Here is a 20,541-nt window from a genome sequence, read left to right as displayed (position 1 = left end):
GTAGGAGGCTTTTCATGGTTTCAGTTTTAAAACAGAGCACAATGTTGGAAACATCCTCTGCAATTATGCAACTGATTTAGATTACGCTGTTTGCAGGAGTCAATTATAATAACCGATCACGCAAGTTTACAAGCCTCAGTGCAGTTTGGATTTGAGGCCACTAAATTAAAGTGCTTGCTGCTTAGCATGCATTCGTCTCAGCGGTACAAGCGAACGTTGCTCAAGTATTAATATGTTAATTTTCAAAGAACAGGAACATTTAGTTGAGGAAAATTTCCCACGGTGGGGTGATCGAGGGACGCCTTTCACACACCAACCCAAGGTGAGTTTTCCACCCAGAGATGAGATTTGTATGTGCTCTGGGGAAGGGAGAAATTGTGGAGAGGGGGGTCTTCTAATGCAGCTGGGGACTGCTGCACTGTTCCGTCCAGCTCTACTGGAACACACACACACCAGTCTGTAGGCCTATGCTATGGCCTCAGCTCATGGCCAATCATTTTCCCTGCTCTCTAAGAGTGACCAAAGGGAGGGGGACTAACCAGGGTTTAGACACAGGAAGAAACCGCATGTCTGAGCTCAGAAGGGCAAGAATATGAACAGGACTGAGGGAAAGCTGTATTGATGATCTTGATATTGATCAAATTACATTTGCAAGAGTTCAAAACCCAAAGATGTTCAGTTCGAATGATATTAAAAAAAAACTTTTGGAGAAGGTCAAACCAAAAACCTTTCGGTCATTTTTGCTTGATAAATGACTAAGTAACTGACACATTTTCTAAACTGTTTCAGCACTAATCCAAGTGCTTTTATTTTTGATTGGTCAGTATGTTGATATTGTTTTATCCACCCAAAGTAACTGGGTAGTGGAGTAAGACAAGTCGGAAATGCATATTATAAACAAATTATTAGCAAAATGTCCAGTTTACAACCAGAACAAAGTGTTACACTGTCTTTGCTTGCTGCACTGAATCCTGGTTCATCAGCTGAATTAGTCAAAATTTGCACAACTTTGTTCGCTATCCCTGATAAGCTCACCTGCAACTTGTGTAACTTTTTTCACATTTTCTTTGGGCAACGTGTTACAGTTCATTTCCTTCAAGTACCTTGCATACCATTTACGTTCTTCTCTCTGTGCTCATCCTCAGGCTTTATTATTTTGAAACTGACTTGCTGAGTTTGTGATGGAATTTGTGTATTCACATGAGCGGACGGGCTTACAATCAACACAGAGTGTCTCCTTATATTTCATACTTCAAACCACAATCTCCAAGCCCCCCCCCCCATCTGGTGTGTCAGGAAAAAGGAACCTCAAGTCACCGTCAGCATAGAGACATTTGCTTGCTCTGCAGTTTGACAGCAGTTGAACATCAATTTGAATCTTCACAAGTGTGATAATGTTCTTCTCATATATTGCAGTCGTAAGCAGAGAGCCCTTCAACTGGAGGAGTCCGTGTGATGGCAGGTGTCTGAATTGCTGAAATATCCTTGAGGAAAGGACCGAATACCTGCCGGCTGCAGTTATGTGGCAGAACAGCCGCCCTGACGGCCACAGAGCATCACAGTAACTGCAATGAACATTGCATAATCTCTCAATCGCCTGGCTTTGCTGAAACAGTGCAGAAAGGGTTAAAGTCTGCAACAGTGCAGGCTCGGCAAGCACCATAAAATCCCATTTCATGGTCAAGCTGTGGCGTCACAGCACAGTTCTTTATCTGGGATTGGGGTCAATAGGCAATCGATGAATTTCATTTCCCATCTTCATAGCTCAGATACAGAAATTGACCAAATTTACTTGAGAACATACAATGATTCAACAGATATGGTCCATGTCTGAATTCCGTGTGGCACTGCGGACAGTTTAGTACGATGGCGAGAATTTTAAGCTCATGGGACAATAAGCACCAATTATTTGAGATTACAACTTTTCAATTAGCACGTTTGAGAAAGTAGAAAATAGTAGAAGTAGAAAGTAGAAAATTTTGCACACAGAGATATTTCTATCTGAGTAGATACAGTATTACACAGTAAGCATCTCTGGGTGCAGCTTTGTTTGCCGCTTAGCAAATGCTCATGTGAGAAGATGCATAAAGCATACACTAAACTCAATTACATTTATGAGAACATTGCATGTATTTTGATCCTCTTTTGTCATGGTAATTCAATCAACCAATAAAAATAAATTGAGCGTGATATACTCCTTTAAAGCATTTGGAAATGCACTCTGTCTCCAGCAAGTGAATTTACATCAAAATGAATAATTCAATGACTTTTTTCTCATTTTAAAATGTTTACACCTGAAATTGACGCCATAGTTTTGGGTTTCTCGAGAAGAAACTCAAATTTAACAGTTGAGTTAAACAGAGCCAGCCTATTTCACAATGAGCACGGATTTACACCAAATTCCCACCTCTGAAAGGATCTTACACAGCAAGATCTCCTTTATTGCCTGCAGGATTGTAAACCTTTAAGCTTAGTCAAGAGCACACTCCCTATTTTTCTTGCCTTCAGACATGCCTTACACATCAATTATTCACATCCTACCAAATGCCAGAAGCGGAGAATTGAATTTAAACCCAACAAAATCCTGGCATGAACACAAATCATCAGTAATTCATAGCTGAAGTTATACAGTGTGTCAACAGGAGGTGCAAAAAGTGTCCTTATGTGTTCTTAAGTTTGTTTGTACAAAACAGCACTGAGTCAAAAGATAGGAAAATTATGAAATAGTAATGAGAACACATCTGTCTTCTTAACAGTGAACATGAAGCTTGTGTGTTTTGTATGCGAGCCAATGTGTTGGGCTCTGTGTTAGAGGAGTGGAGTCATGCTGAGGTCATGAATAAGAAATCGGCGGAGGCAATATGATCTCATACTGCACATAAATCTAACAAAATAAATACAGTATGGGTTCAACCTCACAGCAGAATGAGGAAACTAACGAGCCTAACTGCGATTTTGTAAGGTATGGATCTAATGTAATGGCTGATGTAGCCTGATCGATTGATTGAACGCATTCCCTTCTCATTAAATTATTTTTCTCAGAACACCCCTCAACCAAACGCAATAGATCATATCGGTATATAAAAATCCATCCTTTTCTGTGCTGATGGTGGCAGGCAGATGCATAGTGACAGCCCACACGTGCACAAGTCCCCTTGACATGTACAAGTATTTTTGCACTGTTCTGTCAAAGCAGCAGCAGCAGCAGCAGCAGCAGCAGCAGCAGCAGCAGCAGCAGCAGCAGCAGCAGCAGCAGCCCTGCCATAGTGACAGGAACCCACTCTCAATCCCAGTGAAAGGCCCTCTAAAGCCTCTGCAATGACCACCTGCTATGGAAAAAATCCTGACAGTTCTGGGTTAATGGAGAAAAGAACCCCCTGCCTATAGGGATATCATAAAACGACATCATTAAAATCCAGGACATTCAACAAACATGCATGTGTTAGAAGTTTACACAGGGGAACTCAAATATAAATCAACTTTCAGTGCCCTTCTCATCACTTCTTTTGTTGCACAATATATAACTATGGTTGACTGATCAGACTTGCAAAGGGGGGGGGGGCAATCAGTATTATCATAGGTTATAAAACAGGTAGGCAATAAGAGCAGCAGCATGTTTGCATGTTCCTCTACTCATTTTGGGACTAAAACTACATTTATGGCATGCTTTAATTTTCCAGATTCAGCTAATCCACTTATAGTAATGTGTGTGATTGGTCTTTCTTTTTGATTTTTTTTTTTTTCTCCTTTTCATCAAGGACTGAAAAAAAAATTGCTTTACCCTGAAATCATTCATTTTTGGGAATGAGCAGATGGGAGGAAGTAACACCATGCCTGCATTTTGTATGCGCTTGAAGTTAAAGCACTCCAAATTTAGCCTTTGGACACTTTGAGCAGAAAGCACTGACTGCCTTTCCATATCCAAAACGTACCTTTTTAGACTCTGGTTCTCTCGTTCCTGAGCTTTACCCGCCCAAACAGAGTCTATTTCAGCATGTCCCAGGTTGCACCGGTCCGAGTCGCTGATGGCATTGATCGTTTTGTTAAAGGACAAGTAATTGTGGGCGAGTGGTACGTTCTGATTGCCTCTGGCCTTCTTCAAGACCAATTTGTCTGCCTGTCACTTGAGGGCCGGGGCACAGAACTCAGTGTGGGGCGGAGGAGGAGCCTGATGGGAAATATGATCTCCTTTTGACGTGCTGAGCGCTTCCTTGTCTGTTTGTGCGAATTTGCTTGCTGACGAGCGAGTGTACTTTCCCATTGCACTGCAACATGTGTTTGTACTGTAGCAGGCTGTTGTTGCTTTAGAGCGCAGAATTTCAGACTTGACTCACCCAATGTAATTTTGCGGGCACAAAATGTTTTTCTTTTCTTAAATAATCAGGTGAATTCATTTGACAGCTGTGGAAATGTTCACGTGTACTGATGTATGAATGTATATACTACAGTTGAGATCACTGCAGTGAACTTGAATAAACTAAAGGCAGATTATCCAGGTTTAATGGAAAGAAAACAAAAATCCATGGCCTCTTTTCTATAGCTTTATTTATTCTTCATGATCCAGAGAGAGTTGACACCATGACATGCACAAGCAGATCACTTAATCAGCATAACCTCCTGAAAGCTCATTCAACATGCCAATACTATCCATTTATAATACATGCCAAGTACATGAACAATCTATAAAAAGCCCATCTGTTTCAACCTAACTGGAATTTCACACATCCCAATGATGTCTTTTTCTCCAATTTAACAACAAGCTGTGAATGTATTTCTCATTGTGGCAGCACCGGCAAAATCATTCTCTGGAAACCTCATCACAAAATATCCCGTGGCATCTTTAGCAGAGAAATCATCACCTCTACCGTGTCTTTCCTCTTTAGGGCATTTTCTGTGTGGTCGCTCTAGGCTCTGGATTTAGCCAACCATTACAGAACAATGTCCATTTTTCATGTGTAATGGGGTCCTCCATTAAACATGAACCTAGAGGTACTATCATTTAGCTTGGCGCCATCACTTCCACAAACCAGCAACAGATACTACAAGAGACACAGCCTATACGAGACACAATGAAAAAAGGTAAAATGAGCTTTAGAGGGAAAATGAACAACTAATAGCAATAGAACAAAAGGACAGATTTGAAGTTGTTCACATTCAGCCAACTACAAGGCTGAATTTACCACAAGGGAGGATGATTATCCTCACCCATGGCTTTCTCAAGGTGAGATGTTAGGACACTCTTCCTCAAGGCTTCAAATACTCCGTTGCACTTGTGAATCACTGCGATTATTTTTTAATATTCTCCATTTTTACACCCTACCATTTGCCAGTCCTCAAAACACATACTGGATTAAGTGTCTTACCCATTTCTCATGCACAATATGCATGTGCACACAGGTTAACAGATCAAAATCTGCACTCCTCACAGAACTACTATCGCACCGAAATATCTTGAAATGGAATATGTGAAGATATTTGGGTACCGACTTTTGTATTTTTCTGAAAATATTTATCCAAGCTTATTGTTGAGAAATGATAATGAGCCATGTGTAGTTCAATAATGCGTAGTTCATTAATGTGCAATGTATATTGTAATGGTGTTGTGTGTTCACTTCACTTGGCTTTCAAGCTGCACTAATCAATATATATATAAACAATAGAAAAAGAATCCTTCCAACTCCAAGGGGCAGCTGTTTTCAGTTAAAAAGCTCTGATAAACCAACTGTATGCTACCTGCCCAGAACCAAAAGACAAAGAAAGTTAGCGACAAGCACAGCACAGCATTTAGCAGCTAAAGAGCTGCAATTTTTCCCTCGGGAACTGGTAGAGACCAAATCAGAAATAAAAGAGAGCGAAAGTGAGTGAGTTTTAACAGTTTAAAAGCTCAGAAAATAGTACCACTGGAAGAGAATGTAGCTTTCACAACCAGAAAATGACATTTAAGGAAAATCATGAGACTGCAATAAGCAAAGTTGACAGATATCCTGTCTCTTATCCCTGTAGATTATATTTAATACATTGCTGAGCTCAAAAATCTATGTAAATGGGAAATATGTGCTGAGGTGTAAAATCAGGTAATAACAGAGATTTAAGAACGACCGTTTACTAGCGACTAACCCTTTCTATAACACCTTATCAAAACCCATGTGTGTCTGATTACACAGACAATACCAGTGTGAAACATGGCAGAGAAATCTAGCCTCCTACTGTGCCACACTGAAACCCCACACCAGTACCCCTGCATGATAGACGGTATCAGCCTCCCCAAGAGGGCCTTATCTTTGATGGCACTTTCCATCAGCACATTGTGGAGTACACACCGCTTCAGTTGAAGCCACTGAGAGAGCACTGGCACTCGATATTTGCCCTTCACGTATGAAGTCATTGCTCATCAGTCCGCCTAAGTGAAGGTGGACTGATGAGCTGATGGTGACAGACTCTAAATCAGAAAGCAATTGTGATTCTACCTTACATAATTGAGGATTTTAGATGGAGGCATGGGTATAATACATTATCCCAATCCTGATATCATTACAGCTAGGCTAATACTTACACAGCACACACATGCATAAATGCATGCCAAACTCTACACTGTAGACATTTGTTATAAATTTGCCTCAGGCAGGAGGCTCTGTATTCAAAAAAGGAAAATTATAATACATTGCATAGTAAGTGAAATGTAATCTCAAAGACAGATGGGTTAAACTACATGCTGTGATGTGATAGAAATGAGGAGTGTACTTGGTTTGGTTGCTACTTGCTTGGGTACCCTACTGCTCAAACCTAATTCAAATATCTTTTAAATTTCTCTTTAATGGCGGCGTGAAAACGGCACAGTTGACCACATGCCGGCCTCTCTCCGAGATCTAAGCAAGGGTTGTATTTATTTTCTTTCAGGCCAATCAGGAAGTCTACACTTGCTGCTATGGGCAGTGTATTTTTAGTAGTGATGATTATCCACTAAGATTATGCAGTTAATCGTATGGGGGATCTGTATGACTTCCATTTTATATCATACAATATAGCAACATAAGGCTTGTTCATTTTCTCTATCGCTTCAGTACAGCAGATGCATATGCAGCCATTGACTTGTCAGAAAGCAGCTTAATGTGTTTTTGTGTAGAATTGCACTTTGCAGTCAAGTTTGCTTAAAAGATAAACACTTAATTATAAAAGCAGGTTTTAACATGGTATGTGCCAAAACAATACTGTAATATTTAGACAACAGGAATTTATAATTAGTATTTAAAGCAAATACACAAAGTCATTCCAAGTTGTGAAAAAGTACAAGGTGATAATTTTCATTTAACTGTTTTCTCACTAAAGCCAAAGTAAACTCCATTATTAATTACATGACACTATTTAACTATCAGGCTTTGATTCCTATGCTGATCACTGCATGAAAAAGGGGAATCTGGGAATATTTGGGACTTGTAAAATTAGGCTGATTCTTACTTCTTCAGACTGTATATGGAAATGCATGGGTCCGTGTTCTGTGAGCGGACCATTTCCCAAAAGCAATACAAACATTGGTTTTGTGGACAATTGCAGATTCTTTCCGAGAGCTTCAACGCTTTTGGTTCTTGGCGAGCTGCGGCACATTCCCAAACATGTGCATGTATCCAGGATAATATAACGTTTGCGGTGTGTGGAAATGTACAAAAGTGGGTGGTGATGGCTGCTGTTTACTTGTCCAGATTTGACTCCTTTCATGCAGCGGATAGGCCATTACTCATATTTTGGACTCAAATTCAAAACATTTTTATTAGGTCTCTAGAATAAAATTGGTCCATTGAAAATGAACTGATACAGTATGTGATATTTTTTCCATTTCTACACTACATTCTACATGACACTGTACACTCATTCACCAAGAGACTTAGAAATACCTTAGAACTCCAACATCATCACATGCATCTTTTCATGCACTTCTCCTGTCATTAAAACATAATGTCAACACATATAATGAACTTACCACCACGACTGGGAGGTAAGGGGCTATATTTATGTGTTTCTCAGGTCTGATTTTGAGTTGTGCGCAGTCACAGTCATGTAACATGATTATAGAGCAAAACTCTTGAACTGACCCTGAGGGCCCGTTTATGCAAAAGCTCTGAATTTTGCAGTAGCAGAAGTCTGAGTTCAAACTTATCTGCTGCCTCAGTAGATAAACACTTTCTCTAAGATGGGGACAGTTAGGGACAATTTTCATCTAAATGATCCACTGCAAATGGTGCATCACAGCATCAACCACAAAGATCTAAGAATATAATGCGACTTTGCCTATTTAATTATTTTCATATGGCTGCACAAGCTGAAACCATGTCTCTGTCAAAGCTTCACATTGTTATATTTAAGAGTGTATCTATGAGTGTGCATAAATCTGTGCACGTACATAATCAGGACTGCAAAAATATTCTTTCTGTAGTTGTATTAAGGTATTATTCTCATTTAATATGGATATTTTCTGTTCCCTCTCTCTTTGTTGCTATTTTTCCATTGCTTTCTTTCTTGTCTGGTAACGCTGGCATCGACGAATGGTTGGCTTCTCCAGCGAAACAGCCACCTCAGAGAATAGTTTTTCTGGCTCATTCCCTGGCATCAAGTTACACATTTCACAAAGGAAAACAATGGGAATATAGGAAGTAAATATTGCCTTGTCTACATTTCTATTTACTCCTTCAGCTTTTCCCTCTCCGCTCCACTGACTCCACTTGATTTACACTCTGGCAATGATCAGATTACACTTTCTTTCCCCATAAACAGGAAGCTGTTTTTTATCAGTAAGAGATTAAAACTGTAAGCACGACAGGAATCTCCAGAATGAACAAGTGGAGATTCATGCAAAAAGACCACGTATACAACCATACAACTTTCCAGAGGTGTAAAACCTTTCCTCATGGTATTAAAAAGCTGGTATTGGCCTTTAAATTCAAGGATCTGTTACTCAAACTGGCCTGCCTAGATCGCATTTCATTGTCTCACCAGTATGTGAAGCAACGTGCCCAACAATAACCAGCCTGGGAAACTACAGCAAGGTAGAAGTGCAGTTACTGTCATAGACTAAGCGACAATTCTCTAATATCTACTGCCCTCAAGCTGTCTGACCTGACAGACCAGAGTCTGACCCGATGTGACTTGGTTAAAAGCAGGCTGTCAACATTCTCGACAACAATATCGTAACTGTCAGAGATACAAAATAATTCATATACACTGGGCCTTTGCCCCTCTGTTGTTAAGCTGAAAACCTGTGGCTTTGCATACAAATTAAAGTTTATTTTCAGGTGGTCATTTCCCCTTCAAAAAAAAAAAAAAGAAATCATTATGGTAACAGGCTGTGCCAAATTAAATCAATGCTAGTCCATCGATCAATACCATACATCATTCAATCCAACCAATTTATTATCAAGATGATAAATAGCATTTGAGTGTGCTCAATAATATAATTTCATTATCTGAAAATGCCATATAACTGTAGATCTACACAAGAGTTTTACACTAGAATTTAAAAAAGAACAAAAGATCGAAGGGAAAAGGCAGACTTCCTCTGTGGGCATGGTTTAATCACGGAAGAAAAGGAAAACGACAGGAGGAGGAAAAATAGGGCAAAGAACCGAAAAGGAGGGACAACAAGCGAAAGGGTGATCCATCCTTATTAGGTACAAAATCTAACGTATCAAGGAGCCAGTCAGAGGCAATAGAATGGTCAGTGTGATCTGTGGAGCAGTGTGCATGAGGAGCCCTGCATGTGCATGAATAGCCCTTATAAACGTGTCGGCCAGAGATCTGTGAATGCTGAGGTGGAAGTACTGTAAGTGGTACACAGAAATACCTTTTCCTCCGTTGCTTAGCATTTAACTTGAATTTACTTTGCTTTCAGTGGTGTGTGGAAAATGCAGGAGACCGAAGAGAAATTTTAAATGACACCTTGCTTCCACGGGGGATGTTCTGTTGCTCGATGTGTCATACATCACCTCCTCTACTCTTTGCTACATTCACACGTTGGGCTGCAACCATTTAGTCTGTTTTTGAGGTAGTCTGCAGTGTCACATCTGAAGGAAACCGCTCGGCAACCCGTCCTAACCGTTCCACAATGTGACGATATGTAAGGAACCCTTGAAGGGCTGGGAAAGTTTAGTTAAACTGAAGCAAAAACTGTGGTTTCACATTATTAAACATTTAAGATGCTCTGATTGATGGGGCACTGATTAGAACTGGCCACTATTCATTGCAACGGACACGATCGGTGGGCTATAAAGTCGTAAATCAGCCAAATGATCTAACTAATCATCATCATCGTGCCCCAACTCCACCACACAGGTGTCTGAGGTTTATGTTTCTTTCCAACCACACACAGATTTGAGATAGCTTTACAAATTCATGATTCGATATGCAACATGCATGGGGCTGCATTATTGTTTTAAGGTCAAATAAATACACCAGATGTCTGACAAAAGATGAAAAAAAAAAAAAAGGCTGTTTGGAAGATAATTTAATTATTTAAGCTCTGATCATTTATAGAGGCATGCAGGAGAGGGAGCCTTGTCCAGAATTTTGATGAGAAGAATCATGCAAATGCTAGTTTTGAGGGTGTGACTGAGCATAAAAGGATGTAATGAATCACTGTTCAGGAAAATTGATTGCATGGGTTTTAAAATGAGTGACAGAGGAGTCACTAAACTAATAAAATAGGTAAAGTCACACATTTGGCTTTTACAGGATCTCTTACGGTACATAGGAGACATCTATTAAAATTAAAAACAAAAAAACAGCAACAAAAACAAAACAGGTAGTCTGATGAAAACATCCGTTTACTGGTTGAGACACATTTGTCAAAATAAAAGCAATTTCCAGACCTAAGCACTCACACAATGTTGGAATATGAATACTGTATCTGACCCACCTTAGTGTTATTTTAAGAAGAAACTAAAGCGTTAACTGAGATGCGGAGACACAAAAAAACATTTGAGCTCCTCCTTTTGCTTTAACAGTGACGTCACACAGGGGGAGAGCCCTCATGTTTACACCTGCTTGGTGTTAACACAGAGTTAGCCAGGTAAGTAATGGGCCCTAGGGCAGATCTGTCTGCAGAATGATGGAGAAGGAGCTCCATTTTCCGCATGGCCGTCCATGACTAGCTCGGCCACAGAGAGTGAGTCATTACTCCAGTTTACAACAGAGGCGTTGGGAGTTTATTGGGGGGGGGGCTGTATCTTGGCTCACTCCTGCCAGCCTCCCGTACTGGCCGTGACTCCCACAGACCAGGCCGGAACATGTTGCTAGAGTGTAGTGTCCCTGACTTAGAGTGTCAAGATCATGGATTGAGTGCTGAGGATGGACAGCGACATTCTGGTCACACAACAGGACTTTATCCTCTGCACCTTGCAGCACCAACAAATTAGAGCTGGGCCGATGTCTTTACACAAGAACCAGAAAACTATTATAAAGCAATTTAATTTTCTCTGCTTGACCTGTGGAGCAGTAAAAATTTGATTACAGTGTGCACAACTTATCAAAATGTGGAAGAATGCAACATACAAAATGACAACATAAGATAAGATAAGAAACATGCAGTACTGATGCTACACTGCAGCTATTGTAAACTGCAGTGCCTCAGACACCAACAGCACTGTTCTATATCTAACAGCAAGGACTGCAAGAGGTGTGTGTGTGTGTGTGTGTGTGTGTGTGTGTGTGTGTGCGCAAACCTTCTCCACAGTGACAGAAGCTAGGTGTAATTAAGAAGTAAAACACTTTTTATTCTACCTGCCTTGATAGAGAACGCTCACACACACAGCGGACTTCATTTACCTGGTCGCTCAAACAAAGACACCACAGAAATAATAGGTTTTGCACAACATTATTAATACCTGTCCAAAACTGCAGAAAATGCACTCAACAGCAAAAGCATTTTAAGTGATAATTTGACTAAACCATTATACCCTGACCATTAAGTTTCAGTCAGAGAAAGCGTTACATAGCGAAAATGTCAATAACTATAGTTTTCATCATTTTCAGTCATTTTCATCCTGACTCTTCTCCATCGTTTCATTGCCGCCGTGTATCCAACCATTTGACATTTCCTGCAAACCTCCGCTTTCACTGAGGGAGATTGATCTCTTTGAAATTTTGATCTGCCACCAATCAAGTAAGACAAGGAAACCATTTGAGAACAGCCATTTTCATCAGTGGATCCACACAGCACCTGAGGAAAATGAATTATGAAAAAGAAAAATACAAAAGCCCAGTTTCCTGTGGGACTGCAGCAAGATAAGTCTCTTAATAAAACATGATGTGGTCAATGTGAAAGCTTCTACTTTTACTTTCAGCACTTACTCAAACATTACCAACAATACTACCAATGTGATTTGGACATGATTCTTGCATGATGAAATGGTTTATATCTAAGAGCCTATTAATGATACTAGGTTTCTCTTGTTTCCCCGGAGTCTCCACTCTGGCCCTCAGAGGTGTATTGATTCTCCCTTTGTTGGCAGGGAACCAGAGCAGGGCTGCAGTCCCAGTAATTGCCAGCTAACGGTGTGTGGAGAGGACATTGTCTCTCGTATTGCAGGGTGTCTGGCCCAGAAGGTTCCCTTTTTTGTGAAAATGCAGCCAAGGCAACTGACAGTAGACAGTGGGGCTGTAGGCAACAAAGAGAATCAACCAAGAATTCAACCAATTGATTGGCTGCAGAGAAAAAAAAAACCTTGCACGTTACCTCACATTAATTAAATCGGCCACAGTGCACTCTACCTAGTAGCCTTACTAGCCCATGAATTATAAATAAACTAGTATTTGCAGCAAATTAAATCATTTTAACAATCATTTTACACTGAAATAATAACAGACTCAAAACCTGCCAGCATGCACCCAGCCATATTAATCTGATTTCTGAAAATAGAACTATATCAACTGGTGATCCCAGCACAAGAAATGTTGAGGATTATACACTCGGAAGCCTCAGCCGTTAACCACAAAAGTTGACGGAGAATTATAACGCAGACAATTTGAGCTGTGATATGCACACTGCTGTTTGCAAAGTTTATACCTTTTGGTCATCCATTTTTAACAAAATGCTGCCACACCGACGACTTCTTTGACATAGTGTCAGTTAGTATCAGGCCGACTCGGATTAAACATTAAATAAGCTAGACCTAGACGTCTTCATTTGGTTGGGTGAGTTCAAAGTTGTGATAATGGGGGTGTTTCCCTCTCACCGCCGAAAATAATGGATTAATCCTGGAAGGCTATTGATGTAGTGCTTTTCTCCTTATGAATGTAACACCAGCGATTGTCCGACAAATGAGAATTTGGTCTTACAAGAGCATATTAACCTACCAATTGCCCAACTGACCGGGAGACTGCAGCCCTACTAAACAACAAATGAAAGAAAGCAGCCACAACGGGACCTTAAAATTGCATGCGGGAGAGAGGAGCTGAAGTTGAGCAGGGGGGAAGAAATGGGGACACAAACCTGGAAAGAGCTAGCAAAGGAAAGAGATGTGATAGCACAGGGAGGAAAACGTTTTCATTTAAGTTGACAATAGTAATGATCGCTTGGGGGAGAGTCAGAGTAGACAGAAAAAGCACTGGGATAATAGAACAATTATCTGAAGTGACAAAAAAACAACAAACAAATCAAGACTCCTCTTAATGGTCTGTAGTCTTAAAGGCTAAAGTCTTGTTTTGGCAGTTCTTTGGTGTTGTTAAGCTTTGGTCTACTGAGGTTGCCTGTTTCCCCTGTATTAATATCTAAATTGTAAAAACAGGGTAACAAAGATTCTGTAGTTTTTTTCTTTGTTTTTTTTATTTATTTTTTTTCACTGATAACAACCCACGGAGTCGGATTTCCTGCCGGATTCAGTGAGCACGGTGAATCCTCCAACACAGCAGCTCAACCGTGCCCACTCGACTAAAAATAACCCAGCCATTCTTTCCACTCACAAGGACTCTCGTATACAAACATTAGTGCAAATGGGAAAACTGATTACATGGGCTAGCAAGGGTGAATTTAAATGGACAGTGTCACAGGATAACCACAGGCCAATGTAGAATGAAAAAAAAATGAGGGAAATGCAATCCAGGCAACCTGAAGGGACTGGTGAATGTTGCAGCAGTGGACATAGAACCGAGCACCAGCACAAAACTGTAACTTTGGCTAATGTGTCGGTGTACATTTGATTTGCAAATAATGTATTATGTGCATTCAATTTTATGATTTTCTCTTCTATCTACACCAAATTCTCAATTTTATTATGGGGGCAACCCACCAATGTTTAGTCATCATGACTGTGAAAACAGTTGTAAGCAAACGCTTGTTTTTTAAGTCTCACAAACACAACACGCCATACCATCAACATAGCCCCCTGTGACACTGTGTCTGAATGCTGACAAAAAGTCAGGATATCCCAGCCTTTGCTGCATTGATTTTAATCCTTTTTTTTTTTTTTTAAATCATCCCCAACTTTATGGAAATAAAGTGCTAAATAGCTTGAGAGTCCCTTTGGGTTTGATATGTCTCTGCTGAATCATATTCCTTTGAAGGCAAATGCAAATAATAATAAAAACCATACAATCATTTCAGTAAATTAGTCTGTTGGAGTCAGGATTTGAGAGTGTACAGTACACAAACATTCTGAGTACAAGTCCCTTGACACACAGAGCTTTAATCACTCTTCAACTATGAGGGTGACATTTTTATGACAAGCTCATCATTACCTAATTATTCATTTTACATTGAGTAATTAATAACAAGGTACCCAAATGAAAAGGTGGTGAGGGACAGAGGGATTTCTGTGGAATCACAGCATTGAATGACCAGCATTGAAATTAGTTTTTTTTTCTTTTCTTTTTTTTTTGGGGGGGGGGGCACAAGTGATGGTGGAGGGATACAGAGATGATTTAACTTTGTAATATTTCTTGTGCAACCAATTTTCAAATCCTGACCTCAACAATAGAAAGGTAAAAGAATATTTCAACTATGGTTTTACAAAGAGGTGTAGACTGAACTAGATGGTGATATTCATTTTCCACAACAGTGAGCACACTTTTACTCTCCTCTTTTACATAACACTGAGCTAGATTGTCTTGCAGCACTTAAGCACGCCTTGACAGGCTGTCACTAATTTTCAGTCAGGCAAAGGAGGATCTGAGTGGACCAGGCTGGGGTTTAGCTACTGCAGGACATTAACAGTAAGTTTTGATAATGCTCCCAATGTAGCCAAGAACTCTGTGTGTACCGCCCTAATGATCCAAGGAATCTGTGCTGCTCTGGTGTTGGACGGCAACACAGCAGCAGAAACCACAAACCAGAAGAAGGCTCGGACACTGTGAAACAGAGAGACCATGAACTGAGTCTGCTAGGAAGCTGATACGGATACAGACATCACAGTTAAACATCTTCTTTCTCCTCTCGCCAAAGGCAGTGAACCTTGGGAAAGGGGTCATGGTGAAAGGTCACAGTGAAAGGTTAAAATAAAGATGTTAGCAGATGAAACTGGTATGTGCTCTTCTTTTTCCATTATGTAGGAGGCTTCTCATAAAAGCTGTGATGTTCTGGATCCAAGTCAGACTGCGTTAGACATCAACATCACAATGTGGATCCTCATTAGTTTTCAATGAAATATTTATGAAACTCCAAAAAACTGGTGTAAAGGTACACAGAGTGTTGTCCTCAAAGTGTTCTCAAAGGAAGCTTTGAATACAAAGAGTCCACATAACTAAACAAAAACCTCAAAGAGGATGATGCTAATTTAATTGTAACGGTATCCATGTTTTGCTTCCGCATCTGAAAGTCAACTGATATCTACTTCATCCAAGGCTCACTTTTGGTTACGGTCATTTTGGTTTTTCAAATATTTCTCTAAGAGTCGTATTTACCATGTAGACAGTTAGGAAATAATGGGACCATACTTGTAGTAGAAATAATTTTGGGAGTACGATTTCTACATAGGGATTTAAATACATCATTGGATTGTAAGCAAACTGTAAATAAGCAACAACATTTTGCACAGCGTGAACACAAACAACAAAGGTCAGACTGTGATACACACAGATGCTTGACAGGTGAATCAAACGAATGCCATGTTAGTTCACTGGGTGTGAAACACTATGGAACATGGTTAGCCATCTGTTATTGTTGAGTCTATCGTCACATGATGAGAAAATGTTCCGCTACAGATAGATTCACTACTTTATTGCAGTGCTTAAAAAAATAGTACCTTTTGATATCTTAGTACATTTAAGAAAAAGCTCTAAACCAGCTGCAGAACAAAAATAAAATAAAATATTAGACGCTTCCTTGGTCATTCTGTTCCACTTAATTTCTTTCTGAGCTCTACAGAGGTTTTAAAGGTCCATAAACGTGACATAAAATGTGTGTACACTTGTCAGGACTGCAGGGATTGACTGTACATCCTAACTACCTTGTCTACTCTAAACCACAGCTGATCTCTTGCCTTTTCTGACTGCGGACACCATTGCAAAGTAATGATGCCAATGCAACCTGCCTGCGGGTATCAAATATTCAGTGTTTGGTCAGGGATTATGGGCTTTGAACGTGCTGTCCTCGTGGGACAGGTGGAACATGACCTGCTAATAGCCACCAGGAAACCAAAGAGAGGGAATGATGCGAGACGAGCCCTCGCATCATTGGGCGGGCCCCCACATATGTGCTCATAAGTACATAAGGAAAAGTCACAGTGTGAATTTTTCATCGTCTTATGAGCATGAACTGAATGTGTACTTCCCAGAAACAAACACCACCAGTAAACCAGCATCATTTGAAACAAACAAAAACAAAATCCCATTTAGCTGATTTAGCAATAAAAATTAAACATCTTAGGAGGGGAGAAAAAAATGCTTGTTTGGCATTTACTACAGCTGAATACACTCAATACATAATCATTTGAAAGCTTAGACACATTGCAATTGTTCAGCATTGTTTCATTATAAAGAACACAGCCGAGGAAATATTTCTCTCCGCTGAACTCAAAAATAACTGCATTGTCAAGCTGAACCAAAATACTTGAAATAAATACAAGCTGGTTAAAATGCTCTTAGGCTCATCAGAGCTTCGATAGTGCAGAGAAAAGTCATACTAAGCACAACTTTTACCACAATTGTTACAAAAAGTTGAGAGGAGATGTTGAGAGGGCATGTGCTGTGATGTCAAACGATATGCTTGGAATCAGCTATGGGCATGTGAGCCTGTCCTAATGAGAAAAAAAAAAAAGGATGATGCATTACAGAAGTTGAGGGGACTGACGGCCGAACACTCAGGGAAGAAACCGACTGTGAAGATGTAGAGAAAGATTCTAAAAAGTATCGAGATCAAATGGCAGATTTAAAGTGTGTTGCAATGCGATTCAGCTGAACAGAGGTAGAAAAGCTATGTTTAAAGCCATCTATTTGCACAACTAAGAGTATTAACTACATTATGAATAGACATTGAAAATGTGTCACTTAAAAGGAAGCAGCATAAATCACCCAGCTTTAGGATGTCTTCGTAATCCTGATGGATACTCTGGCGGACTGGGAGCTCTCTCTGCTCGTCTGTCAAAGAGGCTGTGTTGGAAATGTTGGAGGAGATGAAGATTTCCCCTGGTGTGAGCAACAAATAAGTTTCTGCTTTTCAGTATATTCAGTATGTGCTGACACTGCTGTTTGGATTTATAACCTGGGAGGCTATGATTTGTTTCCCTTCCTTTTTCCTTTTTCCCCTACAGCTGAAAAATTCAAGGCCTACTGGGCAGCAGTGGTAGCATGAATACGAATGATGGCCGACTGTTTCTGATGTGTCTCTGAACCAGTTGTGCAAGTGCAGTAAGTCTGTTTTGATCAATAAACGATTTCCTGTGCTCACTGAAAACATCAAACCAACTCTCTTTGTTATAATAACTTCATACCACGGCTAGAATTACTGCTGCACAAGGATAATGATGTCAAATTGGACCTTTAAAATACATATTGTTCATGGATCTATATTGAGAATAAGTCTGTGTGGACAAAGATCATCCATGACATTACAAATGTGATACCCAGCAATATCTGCCAGGCCTGTTCTGTTACATCACACACACATTACTAGACCTACGCTATGTGTTTGTGCTGGTCTTGGCAACTAAGTGATCAATGAAGCAATGACTGTGAGGCTGTTCTAGGACAATGAACATGTCAATTAAAATCCCATGGTCTGCTAACTGACTCCATCTATCATTCTCTTCCCCTGGTCACCTAAATATGGCTGAGCCAGCTTCACTCTGGTCAGACTCAAATTATATTAATCTGCAGCACAGGCTTTGTCAGATAAGTTAATACGCTGTGTTTATAGAGAAATGGATCCGCCCAAGTGGAAACTGTCAGATGAATAACTGGTAATGGGTTTTATAATTATGCCTCAGCGCCAGCGACAACCGTGTCCGGAGGCCTTATGTTTTCAGTTCGTCCGTCCGTCAGCCCGTCCAACCGCCCGCCTGTGCAGCCCATTCTTGTGAACGCGATATCTCAGAAACGCTTTGAAGGGAGCAAAAACGTTCACTTGGACTCGAGGATGAATTGATTTGATTTTGGTGGTCAAGGGTCAGGGTCACTGTGAACTCACGTCCATCCCATTTTTGTGAACACAATATATCAGGGAAGCCTGGAGGATATTTCATTACATCTGGCACAAACATCCACTTGGAATCAAGGATGAATTGATTAGAATTTGGTGGTCAAAGGTCAAAGGTCAAGGTCACTGAAACCTCATAAAACACATTTTTGGCCATAACTCGAGAATGCATACACTAATTAGGACAAAATACATTTAATACCTTTTATTAAATTCCTTCAAACGCCTCACTACATACTGTATATTTTATGAGTCTTGACAGACATGGATGTAAACTGCAACTTGACTGTTTGAGGGAGGGATAAACCTGCAAGGTGGTAATTCTAGTTTTATACATGTAATTTCTTTTTTGCTTAATTAAGTTGCAGTTGAACCATACTGTATGTGCAAAGATGCTTTTTGTTTTATGCGCCAACATCATACTTATATGCTGACATGGTCAATAGTGGTCAAAGGAGCGAAATAATGTAGCTTTTAAGAGCATCTTATTAAGTCCAAAGATGGAAAAATAGGCTACAGTACTTCTGGTTTCAAACTAGGACTCTCAAAAATGCTGATTAATCAACATGTGTCTTATTACATATATTCAACAAATTAAAAATCCACCGGTTATCACTGGGCTAACTATGTACTGTATACAGTACATCCAACATACTGGTATAGAGATGATGTTTCTGTCCATATTTCATTTTTAGGTTCTGTCCTGAGGTTCAGAAAATAGCAGTCAAACTGATATTAATCAGACAATGTGGTCGATAATAAAGACTATGTTTCTCTAACTCAGCACATGTGCAGTAATTGAGCTTAGTCCAAAGGGAAATATGTCCAACCTTTCTGAGAGTGCTATGTGAAGCCAAGTGGACTTGCTTGAAGTTCTTGAAGACGTTTCGCCTCTCATCCGAAAGGCTCCTTTAGTTCTAACTGACTACTGGGGAGTTACAGGTGTTTATCTTCTTCAGAGGATAAATACCTGGAACTGGGTGGCAATGTATCCATACTGTATGGGATTTCTCCATACTTGGTATCCCCCATTAGCATATATCTATAAGTATGATTGGAAAGCTGTAGCCATTTCCCCTTTTAATAGGGCAGCCCATTGACGCAGCATCTTCTATAGCTCCCACTCTGTCTCTAAGGTCAAGGAGATTGTGGAAAGTGGGCAATGGCTGTATGGAGATATTCTCTATGTGAACATCTTAATTTTGAAATACCTTCCTTTAACTGATAAGTCTTTTTACAATATATAAAAATGGGTTTGGAAGGAGCTACTCCAAGTAAAAATACTAACTCTCACATGTTCAGAAGCATGTAGGAATTCATTAGCATGTTCTCGTAGCACCTCTCTGGGGTTTAGCACCATCTCACCAGTGCAGCTTGATAATAAACAACCTTCTCAAAAGCGAGGCTCAGTTCACCCAACAAAACAGTAGCTACACAAGGCAAGGGTGTCAATGCATGCTACTACAGTAGTCATAGCATCTGTAGAGTTCACCAGCAGAAAAAAGCCACACAGTGCACTGTAAGAGCCAAGAATAAGCGATCACAACACAGTCTGCAGGACATGAGTAAATAATACTTACCCGTTTGATGCATACCAGCAATATGTGCCAGTGATCAGCATATGCTAGTGCTGGTAACCTTATTGAGCCCTTCATGGAGTAATATGATAGTAATCCACTATAATCCAAGATTTAATCTTGTTAAACCCTTTAATTCACTATCTGTCTTTAAAAAAAAAAAAAAAAGCTCTTATTGTGTACACGCAGAACAACAGGGGGAAAAAAATCTATTATCTCTTTGCAGCATAATATAGTTGCAGAAAGAGTGATGAATAATGCTGTGTGCATACATTGAATGCAACAACATGCTTCTGTGGGGGATTTCAGGAGAATTCAGCATCAGCATACTGCTCCACGTTTCTTTTGATG

General features: G+C 40.0%; 1 protein-coding gene across 4 annotated transcripts in view; it reads right to left on the bottom strand.

Moving 5' to 3' along the window:
• Nucleotides 1-20,541, bottom strand: part of kcnip4a (potassium voltage-gated channel interacting protein 4a) — a 132,371-nt gene that overhangs the window by 67,690 nt on the left and 44,140 nt on the right. The window lies entirely within an intron of this gene.

This window comes from Xiphias gladius, chromosome 12 (genome assembly GCF_016859285.1).
Source record: "Xiphias gladius isolate SHS-SW01 ecotype Sanya breed wild chromosome 12, ASM1685928v1, whole genome shotgun sequence".
Classification (NCBI taxonomy): domain Eukaryota; kingdom Metazoa; phylum Chordata; class Actinopteri; order Istiophoriformes; family Xiphiidae; genus Xiphias; species Xiphias gladius.
This window is presented reverse-complemented; position numbering and strand designations above follow the sequence as displayed.